Raw genomic sequence first — 23,604 nt, 5'->3', positions numbered from 1 at the left:
TTCATTATTTTCCGTTAAGTGCCTTTACTGATGTTAGTGCTTGTGAAACAAGGTTAACACTACATAAGAGTTGAAATTGGCATTTATTCATGTACAGAAGTCTTTCTCAAAAAGATTCCTAGTCTTGGGGCGGGGCAAGACTATGAGGGTGGGGTGGGAGCAGCTTCCAGGAAGTCCAAGCCGCGTACCCAGTGCCCCGCACTGTGTAGGGCCCTGCCGGTGCTCTGTAACCACCTGCCGGACGAAGGGGTAACAGCGAGAGGAGGGCTCCCCGACAACTTCTTTTCTCCTAAATTCCTTCAGATTGTTTTTCACTTACTAGTTTTTCACATCCGGGCCATTTTTACTTTTAACATTTTGCTGCCTAAATATCTCTAATTATCTATTAAAGCATTCCCAAACTGTGTTCTGGGGGGAGAGGGAGAGGGGGAGGGAGTGGTGTTGACATTTTCAAAGCGGGGTAGGAATTCCCTGTAGAACAAAGAATTCCCTGTAGAAATTTCCTGTAGGGTGGTTATTTTTCTGCACTTTGCTCACAGAGCCTTCCGCATGTTTTTGTGCACTGTGACCTCTTAGGGAAGGACAGCGCCCCCAGATGACATGTCCTAAGAGGTCTATTGATTGCCTCTGAAGCGGAGCCCTTGAAATGGAAATGGCCTTAAGAAGATTACTCATGTAAACATGTGTCACAGACTCACCAGGCAGACTTAATGCCGTTTTCAAAATCACTCAGGTTCTCTGTAAGCCATTCCGTACACCTTGGTAGAAGATATTTTGTAGCCTATAGAAAAAGTAGTCGAAATTTTAAATATTCAAGGAATGTTGAGTCATTCTTTTAATTATACCTCGTAAGAAAAAGGTCCGTAGAAATAGAACCAAGAGGAGTCTATATAAATAGCAATGTGAAGAAGGGTGGATTCCTTTTCAGCTGTAACATCACATTTTTTGCATGTTGCACACATTGCTTAGCTGTTTCTAAACACATTTCCATTTACGTCATTTGTGAAAACCGCCTAGTCTCATGTTCTGGAAAACGGACAACGTGGTAACGAACAGATGCAGATTCCACAATTGTAATTGGCTTTTCCTCAGAACTGATGCTCTGACTCGGGCGTCATTCAGGATCCCTGCTTCCCTCCATCACTGCCTGACAATCTGAAAGGCTGTCTCAGGTGAAGCACTCTGGGTGACTTTTTAAAATTAGAGCTTATCGCTTTCTGACCTATACATTCTCTAATCACTTGTATTTAACTAGAATTTTATTTTAGCATGCCCTTTTCAACATTTTTGTCAGATTTGGATTTTATGTGCTTCATTTTCCCTTTGTATTTTCCAGAGAAGCACATCATTTTAAATATAATCCTCTTTTAATTACATTTTTCTATTTTTTTAATTAATACTTTAAAAAAACCTAGATATTATAGAATATAATGTATCTGCTTTGTTTTTCACAAATTCAACTTGCTCTCTGAAGAGTAAGTAATATTAGTGAACCCCAAACAGAAACAAAAAGATGTACTCTCATATTACTTATTTTATTCTGCTAAGATCTTAACAATAATATGGAAACAACTTTATCTTCCAGAATAGGACTAACTTAGGTGACTATCTGAGGGATTTAAAGGGACCAAATACTCTCTCTAAGCATAATGCATATACATTATCAAATAAGATTAAATAAATCCAAAAAGTCCTTGTTTTTGAACAATTTCTATGACAGTTTCTGACTATTGCTAAAATTTGTTTTATGAATAGAAAACACAATATTTATTAATGAAGAAATGCTAGTGTTATAATTATTTTGGGGATGTTTGTAGGTTCTTTTCATGAAAGTACCAAAATGCAGAGCAAATGTTCTGGCATATCATTGCCTGTTGTAAGGAAGATTTAATAGCTTGTTATGGACTATTAATATGAACAGAAGTCATTTAGAGTTCAGATGTATATTTAGAACTAACGTGTGCAAAAAGATACAAAGTGAATCAAGAAATTCTGGAAAAGATTATTTGAAAAGGACAAATTTCTATTTTCTGGCTAGCATTAATGAAATAAATATGGAAGAGAGATTTAAAATCTTTATTTGGAAGGATTTTATGAAGAGCCTCAAATAGGAGCTTAAAATTGATAGAATTGAATCAGTGAAAGCATGAAACTTTATCCAAAATGGTAGTTACATAAATACCATTTAATATCAAGTGTTATCTAGGAAATCCAAAAAGATTACAGCTGTTGGTTAGATGATTACCAACTGAACATCTATCTGAGTTTAATAATAAACTGCTATTTGTTATTGCTTACTGTACAGTTAAAATTAGTACATATAAATCCGTTTTCTCTGGTTTTGAAAATAGTTTTTCATAGAGAGGAGAAAAGCTTCAGTTCCAGATACTTTTTTGAGCAAATATTAACAGGAATGCAAGTGAATGGTTTGATATTTAACTTTAATTTGTGGGTTAAAAGGTGTGTATAACGGAAGCACATGCCAAGGGGGTTTGCTGCATGAATTTTGCAGCATATGGTAAACTAAAACCCTGTGACCTTTGGTCTTGTTGATCACATGCATGAAGATGATCACCTGTTAATCTCTACTAATCACTGGCACATCCTTGTATAGAAGACAGAATAGTTATTTGTGCTGCATTTGCTCTTTTGGAAAATGCTTCAACAGGAACTTGTGAAAACTATTTTATACTCTTAAGATTGTGGAATATTTTATATGTAAAAAGATAATTTTAAAATAAGAATTAGAATTTCCAACCTGTACATATCTATATATTTTGGGGGGGTTTATGAGTTTATTTTGGATAATAATTTTCTGAAAGTCATAGATGTGAATGACTCTTGTGTTTATCAGTAAACATACACACAAGCCTGTACACTTTCGCATATACAATATGTGCTGTTTCTTGTTAGAATTGTGAGGGTATGGGGAGCACCAGTGCTCTTAGACTTTGATGTGCATGTGAATTACCTGGGGCGCTTGTTAAAATCCAGATTGGAGTCAGTAGTTTTAGGGTGGGGCTCCTAGCTAAAGACTCACCTGTCAGTCTCAGATCAGCAAACTTGTTTTTTAAGCGTTAGGTAGGAAATATTTAAGTGTCTGCAGGCAGAGAAGCAAAATGAATATATTATGTAGTTGTTTATGTAGCAAGAGAAAAAAGCACAAATGTCTACAAATATATTATTGATGAAATTCAAAGTATAAAAATAATTGAGTGTTTTTGAGGTCTATCTATATAATGAAACTCTATTCAGCAATAAGAAGAAATGATCTACTGACACAACAGGATTGAACCTCAAAAACAGGCCACGTGAAGGAGGCCTTACACAAAAGCTACATACTACGTGGCTCCATTTACATGAAGTTCTAGAAAGTGCAAACATCAGCAGTGACAGGAAGCCCAGCTTCTCCTGAGCAGAAGGGCAGGAGCCCGGGCTGTCAACTCTGAGAAGGAAGAGGGTTCTCTCTAGCTCACTAGACCGCTGAGGCAGTTGCCATGGGAGAAGAAACCGGACCAGCATCCTGATCCGGAGCAGAAGCTCCAAGGCAGCAAGCAGGCGAAGACAGTGCCAAGACTGGAGCAGGCACCGTGTGTGTCTACGGCCATTTAACAACGAGGTGCCGCCTTCCTAGGCAGCCCGCAGGAGAGCGGCTTTGGGGGCGCTCAGGCTTCGTCCTGCCTCTCCTCACTCTGCTTGCACACGGCAGAGCTCAGCCCCTGGTGCAGAAAGGACGTCTGCTTGCTAATCCAGGGCACCCATGTTCCTGTGACTGTGTACGTGGCCCCAGCAGTTCCATGAACAACATTTAAAAAAAACCAAGACAAAAACCCACTGCTGAGGCCAGAGGAGAGGAGAGGAGAGGGTCCTCACGGAGCTCTGTGGATGGCAGAGCTGTCCTCGATGCTGATGTGCTGGTGGTCACAAGCATGTCTATGTTTGCAGACCCCATGGAGCGTGGAGAAGCCTTGACGTGGTGTCTGGGCTCCCAGGCAGCCCTGCGGGATGTGCAGATGGTTAGGAGCTCAGGTCTCCGGCCCAAACCCAGCAAAGAGCAGAGGCCTCCGTCCAAGACCCACGTGAGGGAGCCAGGCGAAGCTCGCTCTCCAGCCCCCCGCAGCCTTCGGGGAAGCGCATCCATGTTTTTTTCTTTTTGGGGTACTCACAATGCTGGGCTTAGAAAGCGCTTTTCATCCCAAGATTATGCATTTGTTTATATCTTTGCTAGTTCTTTTAAGGTTCTATTTTTACATTGAACTCTTTAGTTTTTGTTAAATGAAAGCCAAATATAGAGGATAGAGAAGCATATCTGTATGTAAACTGGATATCTGTTACCAACGTTTATTTCACTGTCCTGAAATATTTCCCCAGGTACCCTGCTAAGGCCTACAGGTTAGAGTGTCTGTACGGTTACAGACCATCTTACCTTACCCTTCAGGAGAGCATTTGCTGGAAGCACAGAAGGGCAGAGGGTAGCCCTAATTTCTTCCCTTGCCCCCAGGTGGCCAATGCTATATCCTCAGAGCTTGAGCTTCTGATCTTCCAAATCAGGCCCTTGTGGAATTGAAGCAAAACCATTTTCTCCTGGAGTGAGTACCTCAGTCTTGGAGGGAGGGAGCAGAGAAGGGAGAAGGGGGAAGAAAGCTCATACTATGAATATCTATTTTGGAATTCTAAGCCTAGGATTTAGCTCTTTTAAGGTTTTATTTATTCTTTTCTCTGAAGGCAGTATTTATAAATGAAGAGAAATAGGTAAATGAAAGTTAACAAGGAGTGGAAAGAGCAACCTTTTAATATCTAAAAACATCCCATTATAGTTTTTATGGAAATTTTGAAGAATACTTCCACCATACTTAGGATACAGCCATGTGTCTTTTTAAGAACTTTTTATCTTTTGATGGGGAGGGTCACATCTTACAATTTATTAACTGTACACTCAGAGGGTATTCCCATAGTTTTTTTTGGTGATCTAACTAGCTGATTCTTATATAATATAATAATGATCAGTCTTCACTATATTTGAGTTACTTTTAGTTTAGGATTTGAAAATTGTAGGTTGAATGATGGAAAGGGGAAAAGTGTAAGCTAGAATTAATGTCAAAACAAAAGACAAGAATGTGGTGATAGCAACAGAAATGAGAAATAGGTGGTTAGATGGGTTTTGTTATCTGTGCCAGTCCTAGGAATTGTATCTTCCATTGATGTCAAGGGTCCACTTAAGAATCGGAGATAGAGCCATGGCAGGTGAGGCTCAGTTGGTTGAGCATCATCCCATGCACCAAAAGGTATCCAGTTTGATTCCAGGTCAGGTCACATGCCCGGGTTGCAGGCTTGATCCCCAATAGGGGGTATACAGGAGGCAGCCGGTCAATGATTCTCTCTCATCATTGATGTTTCTCTCTCTCTCTCTCAAATCAATAAATAACATATTAAAAGAGAAAGAATCTGAGATAGTAAATTTGGGATAGTTTGCATCTAAAAGGACTTTTCCAAAGGCCTTGCCTATCTAGTTCACCAATATAATCCACATATGTAGTAGAATGCTTGGCACATAGTTACTAAAAAACAATAATAATAAAAGCAACGGACATTTACATGGTTTTTACTGCATGTTAGGCAGGCACAGTTATAAGACTTTTACACATATTGATTTGTTCATTCCTCACAACAACCTGTGAGATAGGCATCGTCCGTACCCTCTCTTTACAGATGATGAAACATACACAGAAGATAAATGACTTTTCCAGGTCTAAAGGCTAGTAAACAATCGTGAAAACCAAGATGCAGGCAAGTCATGTGACTTCAGGTTCCAGGTCTTAACCACTTTTATTTGTTTATTGTTTGTGATGTTGAATGAATGAATGAATCCCACAATTGCATTGCCAAGATGAAAACAGTCAGAGGGTTAGGAGAGATTAGGTGAAGATGTGGTAGGTATATGAACATTCAAGTTGAGGATCAAGGTTAGGGAGAAGGCAAGAGAAAGGGAAGAAAAGAGATATAATCCAAGTCAGGTATTTCTAGAAGCAAAAAAACCATTCTTCAAGTCCCTTTTTCCTAACTCTCTTGGTATAAACTTCAAGATGCACATCTACTTCATCAAATTTTATTTTCTTATATAAGAAAATTACTTAATGAAGTCACAGTCTTATATAGTTGATTCTAAGTAGCAATCTGATAAATTTGCATATGCACACACGTCACTTAAATCTATGGTAACTTACTTTGCAAATCATTAGTACACATGGTCTGACCAAATTTCTCTTCTGGTTTGTTGATATGTTTATATGAGAAACCATACAAATATATAAACATTAAATCATATTGTGTTAGAATATTCAACAAATTTTTAAAAACTCTTACAAGTAACATATTTTTGCATCATTTTTATCAGTGACTAATCCAGTTCATTTAATTATAATTTTTTTCAGACATCTGTTGGCATATCTCAGAATAATACATCTGGAATATTGAAGTTTTTTTAACTTTATTTTTATGCATCTTTGCTCAGAATTAGACCATTCAGTTATGCACTTTTGTGTGTTTAATACTGATGTTTAAATTGCCTTAATCGTTACAGCGTTCTAGTATCTTTGACCTATACAAAGTTTATCTTTAACCTACTCGGCCAGCACATTTGAATCAGGATGTGATTTAAGAACACCAGATTTCTCATAAACACCATCATGTGACAAAGCAGGAAGAGAAGCTCAAAACGGATTTCATGTCTTTGCTGCACCATCCCACACAGGCAGGGTCTTTAAAAAACGGAATCCAGTGTAAGTACCTTAGAACTTAATGTACCTCAGAAAATTAACACAGAACTAGCTGAAGCCAGATATATTTGATCTCAGTCACAGTGACTATCATTGTTAACTCTGCTTTGTTCGTTTCCTTGCCTTGTCAAAACTATAATTTTTGTTCTTCTAAATTTGGATATAAGAGATTTTCACAGATGACTTCTAATGTTGAAGTCATCTTCATTTTGGAAGTAACAAGGTCCACAATCTCAAGATCTTCCAAAAATTCTTAAGAATTATGAGGCATTTTCAACTTAATGCTTTAGCCTCTTTAAACTTACTTTGCTTAGTATATTTTTAAGAGCAGTTATAAGACTCCCAAACCTTACATAAAAACATAAAATTAGTCTTTTCTGCCCTCTAATAAAATCGCAGTTTACATTCCACATACAGCTATAACATTTTAATAATAATTTTCACTTCCGCTTGAAGAATATCAGACATGGTTTTCACTGTAATGGTATCCATGCTTGTGGTGTGATGTTAAGATGAGAAAAGTAAAAAATGTCCTCCTTCCCCGCCCTCACTCCCATTACATAGATGCTTCTGTGCTTATGCACACAGATCCCTCTTGATAAACAAATGACCTCAGCTCCATTATCCATTCACATGCTGCAAATGTGTCTTTGCAGCCAATCTTCCCTGGTGTTTTCTTGCAGTTAAGTGATAAGCTATACAAAACTTTTCAGAAATCTGTGCTATTTGTAGCTACAGATTTATCAGCCAAACAAACTAATTTGTTAGTAAGTCAGCTGCCACCAAGAACAGAGAAGAATAATCATTTAAACAATCATTTGAGTCACAATTTTTATATTAACTTGTTTTTAATAAAATATATATTATCATACGATAGAATAACATTTCCCCAGTTTCTATAGTATAGTATTATAGCTTTTGTATTAAGAATCTTTTTTCATATTTGATAACAGTATGAAAAATACTTTTGAACAAAGAAAAGATGCTTAAATAGTACTACGTTAAAATTAAGAACTGTTCATCAAAAGACATAGAAAGAGTGTAAAGACAAGCCATGGAAAAACATTTTTGTGCCATATAATTCACAAAGGATTAATTTCCAGAATACATAAAGAACCATTCCCCACTCAGCTAAGAAAAGACAAGCAACGCCATAGGAAATAGACAAGAGACTTAACAAGCACTTCACAAGAGTTTATCAATATGACTGATAAACAAAAAGGTACTCAACCTCATAGTTAACTGAAGAAGTGAAAACTAAAACCCCAGCTAGATACAGCTTGGCTTACATTTAAAGCCTGGCAACATAGAATATTGACAAGGGTATGGAGCAATTGGGAATACTGCTGGTGAAAGTATAAATTGATAAAAAGCACATTAGGAAAGAATTTGACATAAATATTCTATTCATTTACATATTACATATAATTTTGACACTTTATATGTATATATATATATGTATATACACATACATGTCATTATATCCCCAATAGAAATTCTTGCATATGTGCACCGAGAGAGTTATGCAAGATCGTTAGCAAACTAGGTAATAGGAAAAACTGCAAACAAGCCTTAGTATCTATCAACAATAGCATGGATAAATACGTAGTGTTACTTTTACATAGTGCAGTGCTGCAGTGAAAATGCATGAGTTACAGCTGCAGGTAATAATTTGAATGAATCTTAGGAATACAGTGTCAAAGGACAAAATAAAAATCAAAGGACACTTACAAAATTGCTTAATTTATATAAAGTTGAGAATGTTCACAAGTAAACAATAAATTGATTAGGAATGAGACCTTATGGAGTTCAACCCTAAAGAAAAGCAAGAAAACGAAGAGCACAAAAGCCAGGGGAGTAATGGCCTGAGGGACAGCGGGGCAGCCAGTGGGTTCAGGAGGACACACAGCCGAAAGGATGACATCGTGCTCTTAACCTGGGTGGGCTGTGAAACATTCTTGTTATTCACATGGTATGTTCTTTGTAAATACTATTTCTATCAATGTTTTCTTTCAAAGTTCTAAATAATTATATAGAGTATTTAAATTTAATATAGAAATTGAGGTCTTTACATAAATCTAAAAACCTGAAAGTGATTCTCTTACGAAAGGATGTGTTTTTGCTTTCTTCAGGAGACTTACATCCAGAAACAATGCTCTGGAGAATGAGTCCGTTACAAAGGCTGTGCTGTTTTCCCCATAGAGATTTTCTAAGCAATTAGACCCTTTTTAGCAGATCAAGTCTTTCTTGGAAATAAAATAAAATAATGGAGCTGATGTCACTTGAATGTTTTTCAAAATTTGAGTGATATTTGTAAATTTCCCATTACAAGTCCTAAGCATGCTTTAAATAATTGTAAGAAAATATTTAGAAATTTCCGTTCTCAAATACTGACATTTTCCAGAGGAAATGCTATTATTGATACGTGATTGGGTTTTGCTGAGTAAAGCTGTTCCCCGCACAAACAGCGCGGCCACCTGCACCTGCTTGTCAGTGCGCTCTGAGAACACGCGTGGTAACTGGAAACGCAGGAATGCGTGACCAGCCAGCAGCCAGCTGTGCAGAGCCTGCCTTCTTCCAGGTGTTAAAATAAGTATGACCGTTTGGTTCACTTGGAGCTCAACGAGAATATTTCAGATTTGTTAGCTTAAAAACCCATTTATAATTTTTATTGGAGGCAGTAGATCATGCTATATTCATTTGAAATGAGAAAAAAAGACATACCCGGAATGTGTGTGGTGTCATTACTTATTATATTCAATGGCTTCTTCAAAAATGAGAAGAATTTTAATGTAACATTTGTGTAGATATTTTTTTCACAGGAAAAGACAACTGAGCCACTTCTGCCTATAGGCATCTGAAAGGATGGGAAGAATGAATGAAAAGATGTTTGTCAGTCAGAGTTCAACTTGGCAGAACCCGTTCCAGACTGGTCTTACATTAATTTCTGTCTTGGGCACACACGGATGTCTGATCGTTACTATTACTTATTGAAATCGTAGTAGCTGTTAGGTGTTAGCTCAAGAGACCCAGGTCCCTAAACCTTGCCATGGCTGACGTCTCCATCCTCACAAGGTTCCTGAGGGAGAAGAAGGTAGCAGTGAGAGAACTGCAAGCAGAAAATCCAGATCCCTTTCCTTATTAGATTGTCTCGTATCTGAAACCAAATGCAGGACAAGAATGGAATAGATGGTGTGGCAGCCCCGCCCCCGGAAGTAATACACTCAGGGAGAGCAGAGTGGAGGGACCTGGAAGAGAGGAGAGCTCTCAGGGCTTCTCGGCCCTGCCCCACCCGTCGCACACGCACACTTCATTTCTAATCTGTGGATCCAGTGATTGCTATGATCCACTCAGGGCAAAGCAAAGGAGTGATTCTAACGCTTGGAAGAGCAGAGTCTTTCCTGTTTATTCTGGAAAATAGGATAAATTGCCATGATTCCTGGACATTTAATTAAGCTTGTTAGTTTCTGGCAGAGATTCACAATGTTATAAAAAAGGAAAACATTGGCTCGGCCGGTGTGGCTCAGTGGCTGAGCATCAACCTATGAACCAGGAGGTCACGGTTCAATTCCTGGCCAGGGTTGTGGGCTCAATCCCAAGTAGGGGGTGTACAGGAGGCAGCCGATCAATGATTCTCATCATTGAAGTTTCTCTCTTTCTCTCTCTCTCCCTTCTTCTCTGAAATCAATAAAAATATATTGTTTTAAAAAAGGGATGCATTGATAATAGACAGCTTTCTTTTCTTTTAGTGAGACCTACCATGTGACTAGCCAGAGGCTATTAAAATCAGGATAGTATAGGGTCCTTGTCCCCACCTCTGTGTGACCTGCTGCTTTGATATTTACTATACTTTTTGTAAAGTTATAATGGGCTTATAGAGATGCCTTTTTAAAAATCAGCCACTACAGGCTAACAATTAACTCCTACTGCAGACTAAATAAAAGAAAACTCATGCTAGCACAAATTTATTTATTGAAATAGCAAATATTTGTTTTGCCTTCATGTGCTAGAAACTGAATATATAATGGTAAATAAGATAGATCACCATCCTTACCCTAATGGAGCTTACAATTTCAAATATGGAATGCTGTTATTGACAATGATGTTTGTCTAAAAAAAGATTTGATATGCCTATTAGGCATCCAAGTATTGTTGTAATACTGTTCTTTTTCTATTTAATTGCATTTGTACCTTTCACTTGATATATAATTCTGAATAACAGGGTGTGTGTTTTTTCCCTTCAGCATTTAAAAAATGTGCCACTTTTTTTATTATGTTTTTTATTGTGTTTATATGCATACATAACCACATATGTATATAGTCCTTGACCCCTTTATCTCAAGAGTGTTTATAATTGCTTCTTGGAGCATTTGTATGCTAACTCTTTAAATCCTTGTTTGATAATTCCAATAGCTATATCATGGTGTCTATTGATTGTCTTTTCTCATTCAAGTGTCTTTTCTCATTCAAGATTTTCCTGATAGGAAATATAACTTTTGATTGTTGAGTATTATGTTATGATAATATATTTTCTTTTAAATATATTTTTATTGATTTCAGAAAGGAAGGGAGAGAGAGATAGAAACATCAATGAGGAGAGAGAATCATTGATTGGCTGCCTCTTGCATGCCCCACACTGGGGATCGAGCCAGCAACCCGGGCATGTGCCCTTGACCAGAAGTGAATCATGGCCTCCTCGTTCATAGGTCAACCACCGAGCCACGCAGGCCGGACAGTACTATATTTTCTACTTAAGTCTTATCTTCTAACAGCCAGTCATACTTTTAGGTTCAGAATATGCATCCTGACCCATTTTTGGTGGCTATGACTTGAATGTCAAATTAGTTTCCAAAGCAATTGCAGTGTAAATCTGGCCTGCCTCACTTGTGCACTGCCCAAAAGTTAATTTGAAACCCGGGAATGTCTATACCACAGTTAAATTCTCACAATTTTCACTGTGTGGATTCTCATTGGCGTCATACAGGGCCACTTGGGGGTGTGCCCAGGACTTGACAAACAAATGGAAGGAATCCCTTTCTTCAGCTCTCTCCTCGCTCTCACCGTCCTCTCCCCTAGTTTGGAAGGCATGGGAGCTGCTCTTTGCTCTTTTCCTCGCTGCAGGGTAGGAACAGTGGTTGGCTGGGCTCTAGCCGCAGTGACTGGTGCGGAGGGGAAGGGGCACTACTTCTCCCCTGAGGTTTGCCTGGCGTTGGGGGTACAGTTAAGAGCTCTGCTCTGCAGAGATGCCCCCTTGCTAGTCCTTTGGCTGGAGAAAATGGGTTTTCATTGGGGCTCACTTATTTATTTCTTCATTTAGAGAGTCTGTGCCAAGTGCGTATACAGGAGACAAACAAAAGAAAAACAAAACCCACACACCCACACAGGTCATTTCTCAAGTCCCGTGGTCTCCACCTTGCAGGGTCTTCTGATAATTGCTTTATGTATTTTGTCCACAGGTTGATTGTTGTAATCTTGAGGAAGAATGGGGTTGAATATGCTTACTCCATCTTACCAAGAACTAGAGTTTCTCTAAGGATTTAAATATCACTTCTTTAAACTTTTCTTCTGCTCCTAGTATTCTCTTAGTTTCCTCTTGATTTGATTTTTTTTGTTATATTTTCATATTGGAGGCTTTTCCCAAATGTAAATTTATTGTTCAGATTTAATGGCGAGGCACCAAAAGGCTGATCGTAGGCAATTATGTATCTATGGGCCTAGATGACTAACAGTTCTACTACAGGGCAACCTGTGGCAAGCTAGCTTTTTATGGGATGCAACTGTTAGAGTGTAACTTTCAAATTCATGCAAATATAAATGAACAAGTATCAAAGATTTTATTTGACTCAGTAAGATGTTATGACCGATTAAAAGAGCAGTTGAGAAACTCCCGTATGTATGTTATGTATATAAATATATGTATTTTTTCATCTGGTTATAGAAGAGGACGTCAGAGAGACACTCCATGGCCTCAAAAGCACATGCCAGGCTGTGACCTGCCTCAGGAGGCCACGTGGGAAAGAGCTGAGTGGCCCGTGATGATGGTCAGCAGGGAAAGGGGCACCGAGGAACCGCATTCTGTCAACCAAAAGAACGAGTTTGAAAGGATTTTCCCCAGAGCGTCCTGATGAGAACTCCGTGTAGCTGACAGCTTGGTCTCAGCCTTCTGATGCTCTAGAACCCTCCGTGCTTCACGAGACTTCTGACCTACGGAACTGCCTGCTAATGAGTGAGTGTTGTTTTAAGCTGCTAAGCTTGTGGTAATTTGTTATGCAGCAAAAGAAAACTAATGCAATACCAACAAAGGTGTATATAAATTGGTAAACATGTAAGTAAATCTACACAAACAACTGTGTAAAAATAACAATATTATCTATTTGGGGGGCCTTCAAAGACAAAAATAGAATCCCGAGCAAAAGCCTATAAGTTGAAAGAGAGCTTACCATAGTTAAAGTATTCTAAGATCTTTGTTTTGGGGGACAGGGACTTGTAGGTATGGTGTCCCTCCTAAACCCTGATCCCCCTCCTGCAAATGTCCATTCAGCCAGAGACCACACGTCCCTGCATCCCATACAGCTAGGTATGGCCATGCATCGAGTTATCACCAATATGATGTGTGCTGGAGTCATGTCACCTGTCACATGATTTGCTTAAAAGGAAATTGCTTGTCTTGGACTTCTCATTCTCTTTTCTCATGCTTGGAACATGGACAGTGGAGAGACTTTGCTTTGACCATACGCATTCAGACTGTAGGAGACTGTGTAGCAACATGGAATCATCTGGGTCCCTGAATGACTCGGTAGAGCAGAGCCATACTGCTAACCTGACTGTATCTTGGGGCCATTGCCTGAGAGAGAAATGTGCATTAACCCTTTGTATTTGTAGATGTCTTTCTTAGAGTAGCTTCACCTTAACTAAATCAGTCCCTGGAACTGATGTGCAACAATCACAGAAACCTAAAATATGGGGCATTTGGCTTAGCAAACTTTAGGGCTTAGCAGTGAGGCAGTAGATCTTATGTTGTTTGGGGGACAGAAGTAGTTGGCTTTTCCAGCCTGTGAGGCTCAAATTTCTGGATTCTCTATCCTCTTCCTTCTCTGCTTGCAAATTGGCATATTCTTGCCTTAGCTCATCTTTTTCTTATAATACCTTGCTAAAAGCAGCAAGAGCAGCCAACACACATTCCCTATTGCTTTCAGTAATGTATTAGAAGAAATAGCATGAAATAAACTATGACTCAAACACTTTCCCTAAAGCTTCCTCAAAGAAAGAAGGCAAGCCTTTGACAAACACCAAATTAAGAATGTTGCCTTCCAACCTAATCATATTGTTCAGAGAGCCTCAAAGTTGCTGTCATTAAAAGGAGAAAGAGGGAGAGAGGGAGCCAAGAAGTCAGGGGAAAGGCTGCTTAAAAACTTCGTTCAGAAAAACAAAACAAAAATATTTGATGTGGTAACAAATAGGAAATAAATAGAACCAAAGCCTAATCAGGGGCTTTGAGAATTGCATTGCCAATGAGGCTGTAAGTAAGATCTTGTGAAAGGTTTTGGTTGTTTAAACCTTAGAGCAACCCTCAGGCTTCCAAACCTACTCTAGTGGAGAAGTGGGCTATTAAAACAGTACACTCCCCCATTTCCACTCTGCCATACCGCCATCCTCTCCAAAGTCAGACGTGGCCACAGATTCTGAACAGTGGAGAACATTAGAAGGCAAAGGCAGAGACTGTAGGTAATAAAGGAGTTTTTGTAAGATATCAGAACCCATGTGTAAACAGGGAGCCCTCTTTTAATCCCAGGCCAAAGGGTTCGTTATCATCCCTGTGCAGCAGTGTTCTTCCTGTCTGTGGGCCATGACTGCTCTGGATCTCCCGTTCTTCCTTCATCTCTCATCCTTCCTTTCTTTATCCAACAGGTCTTCCATCACCATATGCTAGGGTTCAGGTTCATATAACTTGACTATTAATATATTGCTCCCAGGACTATGAGCAGAGTCATTTGAAATGTGGAGAATTTGGACCTTGGACTAGATGGGATCTTGAATTATGCTCCAAAGAGAGGCATTAAAGTCCTTTCTATGTATGGGAAGAAAGTAGATATCGGTGTTTTGATGGCCAGACTTCTAGTGTCCCCCAAAAAACTCTTCTCCCTTCTTTCTAGGTAGTTGGTATTACCAGCAAGAGACTGTATTTCCCAGGCAGAGTTGCAGCAGTATGTTGTTATGTTACTCACTTCTTGATATTGGACAGAAGTGCTGGGTGCCACTTCTGCCTCGTTGGCTTAGAAGAACATTGCTTGCACAGGATTTTCCCTTGCCCTTTGCTATGGCTGTCAACGTGGCAGCAGTCTGCCTTTGCCTCTGCAGAGGACAGCATCCTGGCCGATGGCAAGACAGTGGCATGCAGGCAGCGCAGGCCGAGCGGTCGCATAGGCAGAGCCACCGTGCTCACCTGGGCTGCTCGCAGGAGGACTGTTACGTGAAAAAGAAAGGAACTTCTCATTGAGCCACTGTATCTCTGAGCATCTGAGCCTTTCCCTAATTCAGAACGCTAAGAGAGCATCTTAGTTTAGACGTTGTTGTGCACTCATGATACAATCTCAAGGGTAACCACTAAAAGAATAGAGGGCATAATTTCTAGTATAAAAACCTCAATCCTCCTATTTTGCCAAAAAGGACAAGAAAGTAGTAGAAGCAAAGAAAAGGCAGGGCAAATAGCACAAGGTAAGATTATAGAAACAAGTCCAGAAATGTAAATGTTCTCCATAAATGTAATGAACTAAACTCACCAATTTTGAATTTAATTCCTTTGTTGTCAGAAACATAACTGCCTGTGGGGAAAATATATTTTCAGAGTCTTTTACATCAGCACACAATTTCCATTTTGCTGCTATTGATTCTCTCTATGGACTGTGTTATGGTGTGGTGTCCTTTCCTTTCAGCCGGGAGGCTTTCTTCACTGCCTTGGCAGGGCGGGTATGCTAGCAATAACCCTCTCAGATCTACTTATCTGGGAGTGGTTCCATTTGATTTGATCTGCCCTGCCTCTGGCTGGCTGACTTTCCTTCCTGACACACTAGAGAACAGGTACCTAAGAAGCTGTAGGGTGTACAGTCAGGAAACTGTTGGTTTTGGGACCATGAACTCTCAGAAGCCTCCTTCCATGACAGTCTTGGTTTATTTTTTATTTTTTTTAAATATATTTTATTGATTTTTTTTACAGAGAGGAAGGAAGAGGGATAGAGAGTTAGAAACATCGATAAGAGAGAAACATCAATCAGCTGCCTCTTGCACACTCCCTACTGGGGATGTGCCTGCAACCAAGGTACATGCCCTTGACCGGAATTGAACCTGGGACCCTTCAGTCCGCAGGCTGATGCTCTATCCGCTGAGCCAAACCGGTTAGGGCACAGTCTTGGTTTATTATTGTTCAGGGTCAGGCATGAATTTTGACAAAAACCTAATTTTCTTGGACATTTGATAACATGGACTCTTATGAGAGCCTCTGCAACTAGTTCAGTTGTAGAGTTTGGGCCTGCATGCAACAGAAATTGTTCTTAACATAGGCAATTACAGAAAATTTATGGAGCCCTGGCCAGGTAGCTCAGTTGGTTAGAGCATCGCCCTGATATGCCAAGGTTGTGGGTTAGATCCCCAGTCAGGGCACATACAGTAATCAATGAATGCATCAGTAAGTGGAACAACAAATCGATGTTTCTCTCTGTCTCTCCTTTCCTCTCTCTCTCTCTCTCTAAAAATCAATTTAATTTTTTTTAAAAAATTATGAATATATACTGATTTGTTCACAGAATCAGAGTAAGAGTTAAGTAGCTAGACTTCTAGAAGTATAGGAACCAAGACACCTATGGAGAGATTAGAAACAGGGTATCTTGGGACATCTTTTTTGTTATTTCCAGGGTATCAGTAGCCCAACCACTGATGATTCAGTTACAACTACCTTTTGTTCTTGTACCTCAGACCAGGCTAGACAGACAAGCAAGCACCTCCCTGTGTCACCTGACTTTACTGTGCACGCTCCCATCTTCCCTCTGTCCAGTCCCTTCCCCGAGGGATTTGCAGGGAACTGCCCAGATGACTACACTTACAATGTCTGGCCTTTCCCATGATTAATAACTAGGTGATTGCAATGGTAACAGCAGCACCAGCCATTCTTTCCTTACCTTTAAGCACCAACTTAACTTTTCCTTATCTTTACATTTTCCTTGGTCAGTTTAGTTGGGATTGGGAAGAAGGGAAGCAGACACTTTCTAATCTGAATTTATGTCCCTTTAGCCTCTTTCTTTGCAATACCTGGTGTACTATATTGTGCTCAGTACATAGAGCTTTTACTGTCATCCAGTGGAGGTGCAAATGAGCACTACAAGTCCCTAAAGATTGTATCAGAGAACTGGAGAATATTAAACAATTGCAGTTAGGAAGGAAGCATTCCTTGACAACATTTCTGGAGCATAACTGAGAAATATATATTTTTTAAGCTAGACTCAAAGTAAACTATCTGACTAAAAGACCACAGAAAGTTTCATCACCACCAAAGATCACCTCATGCTGTCTCTTTGCTGTCGACCTCTCTCCCCATCCCCATCCCCATCCCCATCCCCATCCCAGCCTTTGGGGACCTCTGACCCGAGTCTCATCCCCACAGCTTCGCCTTTCCCAGGATGGCATGGGAATAGACTCATAGCATATTGCCTTTCGAGTCTGGTTTCTTCAACTTAGCCTAATGGATTTGAAATCCACTTACGCTGTTGTGTATAGGACTAGTTTTGAATCATTCATATTTACGCTAAGCAAGACATCTCTGTCTGTAACCTCTCAGGTCCTCCTGACGGGCATTCTTTATTTCTGGAATGCCTTATTAGCCTACTGCACATCTACTCGTTTTTGAAAATTCAACTCAGTTTTAACTTCTTTCTCAACATGACGTGACCATTCTAGGCAAAGTTAGGCATCCCCTTTTCTCTATTACTTACTACAGTGCATTGCAATGTGCAAACTATGGCCTGTGGGCTGCATCCAACAGCCACTCCTGCAACCCCTGCCTCCTTGTGCTTGAACACCTGGAACTAAGAATGGCTTTACAAATTATTTTCATTTCAGAAAGAAAAAAAAAAAAATATATATATAAATAAATTGGCTTTACTTTTTTGACAATTTGCATATTAGCCTTTTATTATATAGGATTATTATATAGGATACTGTGAACAGAGATAATAATTCATATTGTTTGTACAAGCACAACAAAGGTCTCTTCAGGATGACCATTGACCTCACCAATAATAGATACTCCAAAATTCAAATTAAAAACAAAAAGTCATGTACACCTTCATTTAAGGCCTTGGTCAGCAATACAAAATTAGCCAATATTGGACAAAGAGGAATTTTCTGCTATCATGCTGTGCCTTCCAGAGCACAAAAGCTTTAGACCCCACCATATCCATTTACCTCTCCATGCTGACAGATCATAACTTTCCTTTCCAATCATCCCAGGCAGTGAATAGAACCATGAATTAAAGATATAAAAGAAAAACACACCTTTACAAAAACATAAAAGGTGCAGAGGACAGCAAGCAGTTTGCAGGTTGGTGAATTAGAACCTGAAATAATTCATCAGAGCTCATGTGCGAACCACCATGTCCCTGTCAGAAGTAGCACTTCTTAGCTGAGGACGGGTGCTCTGGAGGAACCCTGGGTCAGGTGCATTACCTAGTCAGAGAGAAAGGAATGAAGATCCTGCTGAGAGGTCAGAATAATCATCATTTCCTCAAGCACAAGTGGAACACAGAATACCTTTCCCCTGAGCACGCAGGTGATGTGACCAATGCACATTCCTCAGGTGGTTGAGGTGAAATGGCTTCAGCCACAAATACTCGCAGTGACATCAATTGGGTATTAGGTCTGGGCAGGTTGGCAAAAGCAGATCCTTAAAGCCTCACTTGTACCTGAAGCTTATGAGGAACCTAGCAGAGTGTATGTTTCAATAAAAGGAGTTTATATTCAGGTACATGGGTCCCAAAGTATCTCCTTCAGTGTTGCCATTCTGAGTGAGAAAGATAAACTATTCTCTGGACATTTAAGGCTTTTCTCCAGTGTGAACTCTCAGGTGTGTGACCAGGTTATGTTTGGGCTTTACTTTTTAAAAAATATTTCAAGAAAAACCATCTTAAATATAATGTTACATGCAATAAACATTAATATATCAAGAAAAACGATTTTAAATACGATATTACATGCAATAAGCACCAGTTATTCAAGAAGAATGATCTTACATATAATAATATTACATGCAATAAACACGAATATTTCAAGAATAAAAGGATTTTAAGTATAATAATATTACCAAAACTGTACTAACATAGTATGATATCATAAAAATTGTAGGAAATATTAAAAATCTGCAAATAACAGGATTACTTCTATTATATCCTAGTATATCCCCCCCCCCCCCGCTCTATTTTTGTTCATCAATTTATGTTGTTCATTATATTCCACAAATGAGTGAGATCATATATTTATCTTTCTCCAACTGGCTTATTTCGCTTAGCATGATGCTTTTAAAGTCTATTTTGTCAGATATGAGTATTGCTACTCCAGCTTTTTTTTTCTTTTCCATTTGCATGGAAAATTTTTTTTCCATCTCTTCACTTTCATCCTGTGTGTGTCTTTTGTTTTGAGGTGGGTCTCTACTATATGTAGACAGCATATAGTTGGGCCATGTTTTTTTATCCATTCACCTACTCTACACCTTTTGATTAGAGCATTTAATCCATTTACATTTAGGGTTATTATTGAGAGGTACTGATTTATAGCCATTTTAATTCTGTATGGCTAGGTTTCTCTCTCTATTTCTTCTTCTCAGCAATCCCTTTAGCATTTCTTGTAATGCTGGCTTGGTGGTGATGAACTCCTTTAGCCTTTTTTTGTCTGGGAAGCTCTTTATTTGACCGTCTATTTTGAATGATCGCCTTACTGGATAGTAATCTTGGTCTCAGATCCTTGCTTTACGTTACCTTGAGTACTTCATGCCATTCCCTTCTGGCCTGTAGAGTTTCTGATGAGAAATCAGGTGTCAGCCTTATGGGAAGTCCTTTGTAGGTAACAGTTTTCTTTTCTCTTGCTGCCTTTAAGATTCTCTCTTTGTCTTTAATTTTTGGCATTTTAATTATGATGGTGTCTGGGTGTGGGCCTGTTTGGGTTCTTCTTGTTTGGGATTCTCTGTGCCTCCTGAACTTGTGTGACTTTTTCCTTTACCAGGTTAGAGAAATTTTCTACCATTATTTCTTCAAACACCTTCTCTATTCCTTTCTCCCTTTCTGCCTCTTCTGGCACACCTACTATTCTAGTATTGTTACGTTTCACTTTGTCCCACAGCTCCCTTAAGCTGTCCTCCTGTTTTTTAATTTAATTTTATTTTTTTGGTTCTCTAATTGAGTGATATTTTCAACTCTGTCTTCTAATTCACTAATTCGATCCTCAGCTTCCCTTTATCTGCTGTGTATTCCTTCCAATGTGTTCTTTTTTTAAAAATATATATTTTATTGATTTTTTTACAGAGAGGAAGGGAGAGGGATAGCAAGTTAGAAACACTGATGAGAGAGAAACATCAATCAGCTGCCTCCTGCAACACCCCCTACTGGGGATGTGCCCACAACCAAAGTATATGCCCTTGACTGGAGTCGAACCTGGGACCCTTCAGTCCACAGGCCGACGCTCTATCCACTGAGCCAAACTGATTAGGGCCCAATGTGTTCTTTATTTGTGTTATGTCATTCTTTATCTCAGACTGTTCTTTTTTCATAATTACTATATCTTTTTTCATACTGTTGAGCATTTTTAACATCATTATTCTGAACTCTGTTTCAGATAAATTTCTTATCTCTGCTTCATTTATCTCTTCTTCTGGAGAATTTGCTAGTTTTTTCATTTGGGGATTGTTTCTTTGTTTCCTCATTTTGGTTGTCTGTTTGGGTTTGTGACTATGTATTAGGTAGATCCTCTACACCTCTCAACCTCTAGTGAAGGACAGTGTTAAAGGCTGTTTCTGACTAATTGGATCAGGCAAAGACTCAAAGCCTCCAGAGACCACCTCTGTCTACAGACTAATAGGATTCTGACTTGAATTGCCCCCAGGCAATCATCCTCAGGTGTGGCAAGAGTTTTTTCAACAAGGTGGGGTAGTTGCTTCTGCCTGGAGACTAATTGTTACTTTTAATCTCTTAAGTGGCCTCAGGGCAAGGTGTTTTTTCAATAGGGTGTGTCAAATCTTCCCCCAAGGCAAGGCAGATGTCTATGTGGGACAGATGTCCTCCACTGTGTGAGGGAATGACTCAGCTCAGGAAACTTGCAGTGTCTGCCTTCTGAGCTCTATCCCCCAAGTCCCCAGTCCTGGGTTCTGCTCTCACAGCTTCAGTCCACTTCACCCTCCCTCTACCAGAGCACAAGGTGGGTAGCTCCACAGGTAATTTTTGTGCATTGGTCCTTTAAGAGGGTGCCCAAACTTTCAGCTGCCACTCCCTGGCAGAGAGCACCCCATTGCTTTTCTCAGCTAGATATTATGTGGGTACCCTCCTCAGTTTGGTGCTCTCTGCTGGGGAGCCCAGCTTTGGGATTAGATCCCAGAGTTCTCAGTGGCCCCCCCGTCCCCCACACACAGCTGAGATATCTCTCCGGGGCTTAAGTTGCCGTCTATGGGTACCCAGCAAGCCCTTCCGCGCCTCTGCCCCTCCTACCACTCTATGCAGTCTCCACCTTCTATCCTCAGGTATCAGGATTCTCTCCTGTGAGTTTTCCATTGATTATTCAGGAAGCCTTCCCGTATTTCAGTTGTAATTCCAGCTTGTTCCTGGGAGCATGTCTGTGCAGCATCCTCCTACTCTGCTGCCATTTTTAATCTCTCCACTTCCATTCTTTATTACATTAAAGTGTTATAAGAAAGCTATGATACAGTAATTATTATCTTATTGGCTTTACATTTTTAAAGAGGAAATTTCATTTCAAGGAAAAAGGAGCCACGGCACCAAGATGTGAAAGCAATGGCATTTAGGGGAGTTAGTACTGTGTAGCTGTGTTCAGTGAAGTTTTATGTTAAAGCACCAAAGTTTTTAAAATTATGATAAATATTATTGGATTATAAAACACATGAATTTACTTAAGTCATATATATCCTATATAATAAAAGCCTAACATGCTAAATATTTGGTCGTCCGGTCATTCCTTCAACCAATCAAAGCGTAATATGCTAATGATACGCTAAGGCTGCTTAACTGCTCACTATGATGTGCACTGACCACCAGGGGGCAGGCGCTCCGACCGGTAGGTTAGCTTGCTGCTGGGGTCCGGCCGATAGGGACTGAGCGAGATGGGCCAGACCTGCCCTGGAGCCCTCCCATGGTCCCTCTCGGCTGGCCAACCTCCCGCATCCCTCCCCAGCCTCAGTGATGTACCAATGGGGTCCCTTGACCTGGCCTATGCCCTCTTGCAATCTGGGACCCCTTGGGAGATGTCAGAGAGCCGGTTTCAGCCAGATCCCACAGGGCAGGCTGAAGGACCCCACTGGTGCACGAATTCTTGCACCGGGCCTCTAGTGTGTGTGTGTGTGTGTGTGTGTGTGTGTGTGTGTGTGTATTGCAATTGTGAAATTCAATGTAACACAGATCCGAAATTCCACGACTAGAATTTGAGAGCCATTTTATTGCATGTACTAAAATACAAGCACTTAAATTGGCTCTTGGAAAGATTATGTACCTTAGCATGAACTTTATACTCAACACCATTTGTTAAAAGAGTAATATTTCTTGCCCCCTAACCCCACATTGACCTCACCCCACATGCCACATTATGTTCCAAACCCAAGCCTGGGACATGCATGCACAAGGCTCCGTTCTTAATTGAGGCGGTGGGAATTCTGTGGCGGCTCTGTGCGACAGCTCAAGCTAACTCACTTCTCTATCAAGTTTCACACGCTGTCTATACCAGTCACCCTATAGCCATGGCCTCGTACTAAACTTTGTTTTCGTTTTTATGTAAGCAGGAGGAATTAGATTAGAATGCAGATTTTAAATGACATCCTTATTTTAAATTAAGTGATGTATATGAGTCTGCCACAATTAGCACCCAAAATTCAGTGTGACCTCCATGGCAGCTGGTGATACTGAATATTTCTGAGTAGAACATAAAAGGTGAAAGGGCATATCTCCTTTCAATGTGCATATGTAACTGCGGTAAGTATTAATAGGAATACATACTTGTGGGTAATCCTGGAATGTATATCTATATTTATAATTAGGAATAGTTATGTGAATGTGATATAAATATCTGTCATCAGTGGTTTTTTATTATCAATTTCCCTTGTACATTTTTTAAGCACTATAAGCTTATGGTAGCCTATTAGGTTTTTATAACTGGTAATGAAAGAATATTTAAAGAGTTAAAAAAAATTTTTCATGTGCAGTAGTATTTTTCCAGGATCCATAAATTTAAATATGAGGATGCTTTTTCATTTGATTTATTTTGCAAAGCTGTAGCAAATGATCGGGCTAGGCATTGTGGAATTTCAAAATGTAATTCTCTGTATGAAATCTAATTCCTAATTGCCTGTTTTTGTAACCCCATAAAAAATGCCAGGAGCAGAGGTGATAGTTGTATTATATTCTCTCTGGACAGAGTTCCTTCTTTTCCGGTCTCTCTTAGCTCTCTCTTTCTTTATGTCACTCTTGTATTACCTTCATCCCCTGCCACTTGCTCAGATCTGTGTGGTAATCAGTGGGGAGGAGTGAAAATAAACACAAAAGCATGCCTGTGTGATGGGTTCAGGTAGATT

The 23,604-nt window shown here is 39.6% G+C and overlaps 1 long non-coding RNA gene across 2 annotated transcripts in view; it reads left to right on the top strand.

Moving 5' to 3' along the window:
- Window positions 1-23,604, top strand: part of LOC114233355 (uncharacterized) — a 47,037-nt gene that overhangs the window by 6,207 nt on the left and 17,226 nt on the right. For both annotated transcript variants that reach the window (XR_008557469.1, XR_008557468.1), the window contains one exon: window positions 12,715-13,002. This is a non-coding gene — a long non-coding RNA (uncharacterized LOC114233355). The remainder of the gene's footprint in view (window positions 1-12,714; window positions 13,003-23,604) is intronic.

This window comes from Eptesicus fuscus, chromosome 11, assembly GCF_027574615.1.
Source record: "Eptesicus fuscus isolate TK198812 chromosome 11, DD_ASM_mEF_20220401, whole genome shotgun sequence".
In the NCBI taxonomy this organism is placed as follows: Eukaryota; Metazoa; Chordata; class Mammalia; order Chiroptera; family Vespertilionidae; genus Eptesicus; species Eptesicus fuscus.
The sequence above is the reverse complement of the archived record's forward strand: the minus strand, read 5'-3'. Positions and strand labels throughout refer to the sequence as shown.